This window comes from Babylonia areolata, chromosome 16 (assembly GCF_041734735.1).
Source record: "Babylonia areolata isolate BAREFJ2019XMU chromosome 16, ASM4173473v1, whole genome shotgun sequence".
NCBI classification, from domain to species: Eukaryota; Metazoa; Mollusca; class Gastropoda; order Neogastropoda; family Buccinidae; genus Babylonia; species Babylonia areolata.
The window spans coordinates 27,162,885-27,170,384 of record NC_134891.1 but is presented as its reverse complement, the minus strand read 5'-3'; the positions used below and the strand labels follow the sequence as shown (position 1 = coordinate 27,170,384).

General features: G+C 40.0%; 1 protein-coding gene across 3 annotated transcripts in view; it reads left to right on the top strand.

The window, feature by feature from the left end:
• The first annotated feature begins 413 nt into the window (after nucleotides 1-413).
• The window catches only part of LOC143291274 (uncharacterized), an 18,469-nt gene continuing 11,382 nt past the window's right edge, over nucleotides 414-7,500 (top strand). The window contains exons 1-2 of one of the 3 annotated variants that reach the window (XM_076601111.1): nucleotides 414-595; nucleotides 2,321-3,699. The gene's annotated coding sequence lies outside the window, so the exon portion shown is untranslated. Of the gene's footprint in view, nucleotides 713-2,320; nucleotides 3,700-7,500 lie in introns of all 3 variants that reach the window. The other 2 variants (XM_076601112.1, XM_076601113.1) reach the window with 2 other exon arrangements.

Genomic DNA, 7,500 nt, shown 5'->3' with positions numbered 1-7,500 from the left:
CTCTCTCTCTCTCTCTTTGTCTTTCCCAAGCTGGTGGTAGGACACACACACACAACACACACACACACACACACACACATACACACACACACACACACACACACACACACACACACACACACACACACACACACACACACACACGTATATAGCGCCTGCTGCCAGCTATAATCATATACATATATACAGGTAGGAGATTACGACGACAAGGCGAACTGCGCCAAGTTGGTGTCTGTCACTCAGGTCCCATGGAAAGCCGGCTGTTGTGAAGTGCCAGAGCCCCCCCCCCCTCTTCCTCCCCCCCACCCCACACACACACACACTCACACTGCCACAGACACACACACACACACACACACACACACACACTCACACAGAGACCGCAGTGCAACCTTGCTGCTTAGCGAGTCGTGAATGTTTGCCGTGTGTGCGTGCGTGTGTACGTAGATATATATATATATATATATTATGTGTCTTAGCAGTTCAGTGTTCTAGCACAGACCGCCTCAGTGCAGGATCAGTCGCCTGGGATTGACCACTTACTTGTTCGCCTCTTCGGTTGTTGTGTGCGGCAGTCAATGAAGAACTGAAAATTGTAAGTGGAAAAGAAAAGAAAGAAAAAAAAAATATAACAAAACTGAAACAAACAAAAAACGAAAAAAAAAAAAAAAAACCAAACCCCAAAACAACGCTGGATATATTCTTCTGTAAGGTGGTGAAATTGTTTGTGGATTGTGACTTGCTTGTATGTGTGTTTGAAGAAAGAAAGAAAAAAAATATATATATAATAAAAAGAATATATATATATATATATATACATATGTGTGTGTATATATATATATATATGTGTGTATATTTTTAATTATTATTATTATTTATTTCAATTTTTGTTATTTTTTACTTTATTTATTTTATTTTATTTTTATTTTCATTATTATTATTTTTTTTTTTTTATCTATTTATTTTTTTGTTTTTGTTTTGTTTTTTTCTCAAGTCCTCACTAAGCGCGTTGGGTTACGCCGCTGGTCAGGCATCTGTTTGTCAGATGTGGTGTAGCGTATATGGATTTGACCGAACGCTGTGACGCCTCCTTGAGCTACTGATACTGATACCGATACTGATATACATATCTTTATCTCTCTATATGTATGTATGTACATACATGATTTTTTATATATGTATATAGATAGACAAATATGCATATTTCTTTTTTTTTCTTTTTTTCTTTCTTTTGACGACGTGTTGGTGTTAACGATTTATGATTTTTTTTTTTTTTAAAGGGGGCACAGAAATAGGAGATATTGAACATTGAATTAGAGGAGTGTGTGTTTCAGTTCGTTTGGAGACTGTGCTCAGTGGGGGTGGGGGGGTGGGGGGAGGGGGCTTGGAGGGGGGGGGGGAATTCACGACTTTCTGTGCATATCTTAATTGTTCTTGGAGGGCAAAGTCAGTCAATCCTTCAGTATTTTCCTTACCTTGTGATTGAACCGCGTTCAAACAGACATAAACGGCATAATACAGAACAGAGAATAATTTTAATATCTCAATAAGAGACAGACAGACAGACAGACAGACAGACAGACACACACACACACACACACACACACACACACATACACACACTGACATGCACGCACGCAAACAGTGACTCACACACACAGACTCTCTCTCTCTCTCTAACAAACACACACACACACACACATACACACAGACACACACACACACACACAGAGGCGCACACACACACACACACACACACACACACACACACACGCACACACACACACAGACGTACACACTCACACACACACTTACAGATACAGACACAGACACAGACAGACAGACAGACAGACAGACAGACACACACACACACACACACACACACACACACACACCACGCGTGCGCGCGCTATTAGGATTATTGACTGATGAAGCGGAATATATATGTGTGTATATATATATATATATATATATATATATATATATATATATGATATCTTCATTAAAGACAAAAAGAGAGAGAAAGAAACGTATGAGATTTGTGTTGTTGTTCCTCTGGAGAAGCAATGATATCGAGTAGTTATTGATCACTTGATGTATTCAAATCATCTTTTCATATTTTTGCTGACGGGCACTTTAAGTCAGCCGAAAGGAGAATTTTCTAATTAATTTGGCTGAAACAGACATATAAAGTAATTTTGAATCGAATTGAATTATAGAAATTGAATAACTGATCGATTGCTTGCTTGCTCTCTTGCTTCATCGATTGCTTGATTGCTTGATTGATCGCTGGATTGTGTGCTCACCTGTCGGATTCCAGGGTTACCACAGCAGTGACGGGGGGACGGCAGAGATGTTTGCAACTGCGAGATGAAGAAGAACAAGAGCAACAACAACAACAACAACAACAACAACAACCAACCGCCAAAAATCAGTAAATAGATCAATCCATCAATCAATAAATCAATAACAGACGAATACATGAAGCCCAAATGCGTGTGTGTGGGCAGCCAGCGTCCAGTATGAACAAGATCTCACCAACACCACCACCACCACTACCATGGACAAGTGTTTCTTCAATCACCGAGGGATGTGAGCCGTCAGCTTCGGCTGATGATGAAAGGAGGAACAGAAAACTGATCAGTTGTTGATTATTACTAAATTAATTAATCAGTTCGATCAAGCCAGTTAAGTGAGAGTCCTAGCTGTGGACATCATTCTTGCAAAGGACTCAGAAGCTTTTTTTTTTTTCTTTTCTATCTCTCTCTCTTTCTCTGTTCTTCTTTTCTTTCTTTTTTCTCTCTTTTTTTTTCTTCTTTTTTTTACACTTTCGTTTCAGTCCTCTGATCGTTGCCCCTCACTCCCCCTTTCTCCCCACCCCCCTCCCCAAGTTTTCCTTTCTTTTTAACTCTCTCCATACGAACGGCGAAAGAGACGACGTTAACAGCGTTTCACCACAATTACCATCATCAAAATATTGCAAGCGGAAAGCTCTTATACTGAAGAGGTGAATGCTGACAAAGAATACCACAATTCTGACGACGGAAGCTAAAGGTTGGGTCATTCAGACACCAGCTGGACATCCGAGGGGTCTGTGTAGAGGAGAAGAGAGGACTGGCCGTACTGAGTGAGTTAATATATTATTTATCAACGCGGTCATTGAAAACAAGACCCACAAGACTTTTTTTTTTTTTTAAACCCAAAAAAACAAAAACAAAAAAAACAGAAAAAGTTCAGTGACTTGAAAAAAAAAACACAAAAAAAAACCCTTCTTTTTTTGTTGTTGTTCTTGTTCTTTATTTTGCTTTCTGTTGTGGCTGGGTTACGCTGCTGGTCAGGCATCTGCTTGGCAGATGTGGTGTAGCGTAGTATATGGATTGGACCCGGAACGCAGTGACGCCTCCTTTGAGCTACTGATACTGATACCGATACTGATGTAAAAGAAATGACGACAACGATTTCAAACAGCGGCTGCAGAGAGAGTGTGTTGCTGCCAGACCTTGTCTGTACAAGTGAGTGACTGAAACCAAACTTCTGGAACTTCATCGTTGTCGTGTGGACGAGAGAGAGAAAGACAGAAAGAAAGAAAGAAAGACAGGAGGAGAAGGATTGGGTTTCTACAGACTGCCACAACCACGGAGGCTTTTGGACTGTGGCGTCCGTCGCCATCCCGATCATTCCAAAGAAACCGGAAACAAGGTGAATAAGTGTGTGTATGTATTGTCAACTTTGCATACATTATCTTTGGCACTATTTGCCTCTTTCTTTACACACTTTCTTTCTGTCTGTCTGTCTTTTTGCCTTCTTTTTTCTTTCTTTCTTTCTCTCTTTCTTTACTTATTTACTCACTTATCTATTTTGCGTATTGAGCAGGCATAGCGCAGGCAATTTGTGCTTCTTATCTATTTTTGTTATTTAGCATACGATGCGTCATCTATCTATCTATCTATTTGTCTATCCATCTATCTATCTATCTATTTGCTTATTTGTTTTGTTGATTTGACGTACAAGTAATTGACAGATGTTTGTATTGTGCGTAGCGTCGGTACTTGGTCATGTATTTTCTTTTATAATTTGTTTGTTCATATACTATCTATCTTTGAAAAGTTATTTGGTTTCAACAGTATTTTATTTGGAACATGTCACAATACAACACAGATATCAATGAACAGGACAACAAGAAAATCTTATATAAAGTCCTGTCCTGATATATGTAACATACTGACTGAATAATACGTGACGGATGTCATCATAACTCAGTAGAAGTTAAGACGTGATCATACATGAGTTTTGAACAAAACTAAGCTGAAAATATAACTGCAGTGAAAGAAAATGAATAATAAACGTGTGGTGGAGACAGAAGTCAAGAGAGAGAGAGAGAGAGAGAGAGAGAGAGAGAGAGAGAGAGAGAAGTATCGACGCTTGGGCACAAGCACAGCAAGACAGTCAGACTGAACTTGGCCGACAAACAAAGCGGCGACAACCAACCGTCCCGCGGGAAAAAAAGAAAAGAAAAAGTAAGCACACCATCATGTATTCATGTCGTGAACTGGCAAGTGAAAGGGCAGCACTCTTTCAGGCACACGTACTTACATAATATACATACAGACAGGATATTACTCATCGCTAAAAAAAACTTTGAGTTAAATGCATGCAAACATATATGGGTATAATTATGTATACGTACATACGGTGAAAAGTTAATAATTTGTTTTTCTTGTTTATTCACTTTCTTATATCATCGTCCATTTATGTATCTGATTGTTTCCTGGTTTGTGTGTGTACGATTTTTTTTTAATGATTAATTATAAAGGTCGTTTTCATTTCTTTGTTATGTATTATGGCCGTTTTTATCCCGCTATGTAGGCACCCATACTCCGTTTTTTCCGGATGTGTAGACCTGGATGGGTTCGTGCGTATGAATAATTTCTATGGTCCATCGAATACTGACATGGCTTACGGGATCTTAAACCAATGCATTCGATTTTAGCGCAAGTAGAGACACACGAAGGGGGTTTAGGAACAAGTGTGTGTGTGTGTGTGTGTGTGTGTGTGTGTGTGTGTGTGTGTGTGTGTGTGTGTGTGTTTGCGTGCTTGCGTGTGTGTGTGTGTGTGTGTGTGTGTGTGTGCGTGTGTGTGTGTGTGTGTGTGTGTGTGTGTGTGTGTGTGTTTGCGTGTGTGTGTGTGTGTGTGTTTGTGCGTGTGCGTGTAAGTGTGCGCACGTGTGCGTGCGCGCGCGCGCGCGACTTTCTGCACGTGGGCGTTTGTGTGTATGCGAGAGAGAGAGAGAGAGAGCAAGTCACGGTATATAAACTAAAGTAAACAAACATCTCCCACCCCACCCCTCCGACCCCCCATCACCTCCAACCCCCCTCTCTCTCTCTCCTCTCCCCTCTCCCTCCTCTCCCCCCTCTACCCTCTCCCCCTTCCTGCAGCAAAACATCGTGCAAACTAACCGGGAAGACCAAAGTTATTGTCGCCATGACGTCATCGATATCGATATCTGGTGTGCGTGCGTGCGTGTGTGTGTGTGTGTGTGTGTGTGTGTGTGTGTGTGTGTGTGTGTGTGTGTGTGTGCGTGCGTGTGAGTGTACTGTTTTTATTTTTTATTTTATTTTTTTGTGTGTGTTTTTTTTCGTTTACAAGCGACGAAACACATTATATCACTTAGCCGGCACCAAAGGTACATGAGGCACCCGTGATCATATTGTGACTGGAGAGAACACTGAACACTGAACACTTTAATGTCAATAGCTTTACAGCCCTAATGACATGGGGGTTCATAATACAAATAACAACATGCATCAATAGTAATAATATTGATGAAAACCAAAACCAAAACGAAATCAATCAATCTGTGCAACAAAGTGCAGTTCGACCATCCATTCAAAGTAATGGCATGTAGTGAGAAATAAAAACAAAAACATATATAAATGTATAACATAAATATTTTCCATATGAGAGTGACAACACAGATTTCACTTTTCACAATGAGCAACACCTGATACTATTTTATTATTGTTGAGTTTTTTTTCGTCGCATGTTATTCGCTTCTGCAATATATTTTGCAAGTGACTGTAGTGAAGTTTCCTGATTTAAATTAAGCACTCCAAAAATATCTTCATACTTTGCTGAATTTGTTTTAAATACAACACATTTTTCTCGAATATCGTCATAAGCTTTACAACTAAACAAAAAATGTAACTCATCCTCCCTTGAATGACCGCACATCGGACAAGGGGAGAGTAACGAGGGCTCAGTCTGAAACCACTTTTCATAAGCATTCAAACCAATCGTTCTCGTTCTAAATCTGGCGAGACTTGTTCGGTGCCACTTGTTTGTCACGACTGTGATATATTTTTCTGTTTGAAATATACTTTTAAAACTATAAAACCATCTATATTTCTCAGTGCTTTCCATTTTACAGTGCCAATTCTGTTTATATGAAGCAATTAGCCTATCTTTGAATTCTGAAACAAATCCTTCTACACATCCAACTCCCTGACACATCCACACAATCCCAAATCCATTTACAGTTAATGTCTTCTTTACAAAATATACCCAGTTTTCCTTCCCTCTCTCATGTTCATTTACTAACATTTCATACGCCTGCTTACATAATCTCGATGTGGGTAGCCTTATTAATTTTAACCAATATTTTATACATTTCACACATGATTTAATGTATAATGGGTATCTACCACTTTCTCCATATAATACAGTATTTGAAGCATGTAATGGAACATTTAAAAAAACGTTTAATAGCTAATGTATGTACTTTTTCTAAATCTTTGTTATCAGAAAGTCCCCAAATTTCGGCACTGTATGTTATCATTGGTTCTATTTGAGTATCAAAAAGTTTCCAAAATATATATGAATCTATCGAGCCTAACTTACGTAAACACCTTAAGATTTCTATAACCCCCTTCTTCCCCTTTCTACAAATTTCTGCTACTGTCCTTGTCAAACTCAGCTTAGTTGTAAAAATCATACCAAGATACTTATAAGCATTAGTTACCTTCACTTCATCAGTTCCATAGTGCCATTTTTCATATCTAGATAAGTAACCACCTTTTCTAAACACAACTACATTTGTTTTCTCAAGATTAACTTTTAAAAATAATCTATCTGCTTCTTGCTTTAATATGTTCAGCTGATTTTGAAGTCCTATGGCCGTGTCAGGCAGAGAGGGGGAGGGAGAGAGAGAGAGGAGGGAGAGAGAGAGAGAGAGGAGGGAGAGAGAGAGAGTGGGAGAGAGAGACAGAGAGGGGGAGGGAGAGAGAGAGAGACAGAGAGGGGGAGGGAGAGACAGAGAGGGGGAGGGAGAGAGACAGAGAGGGGGGGAGGGAGAGACAGAGAGGGGGAGGGAGAGAGAGAGACAGAGAGGAGGGAGAGAGAGACAGAGAGAGGGAGGGAGAGAGAGACAGAGAGAGAGGGAGGGAGAGACAGAGACAGAGAGGGGGAGGGGGAGAGAGAGAGACAGAGAGGGGAGAGGGAGAG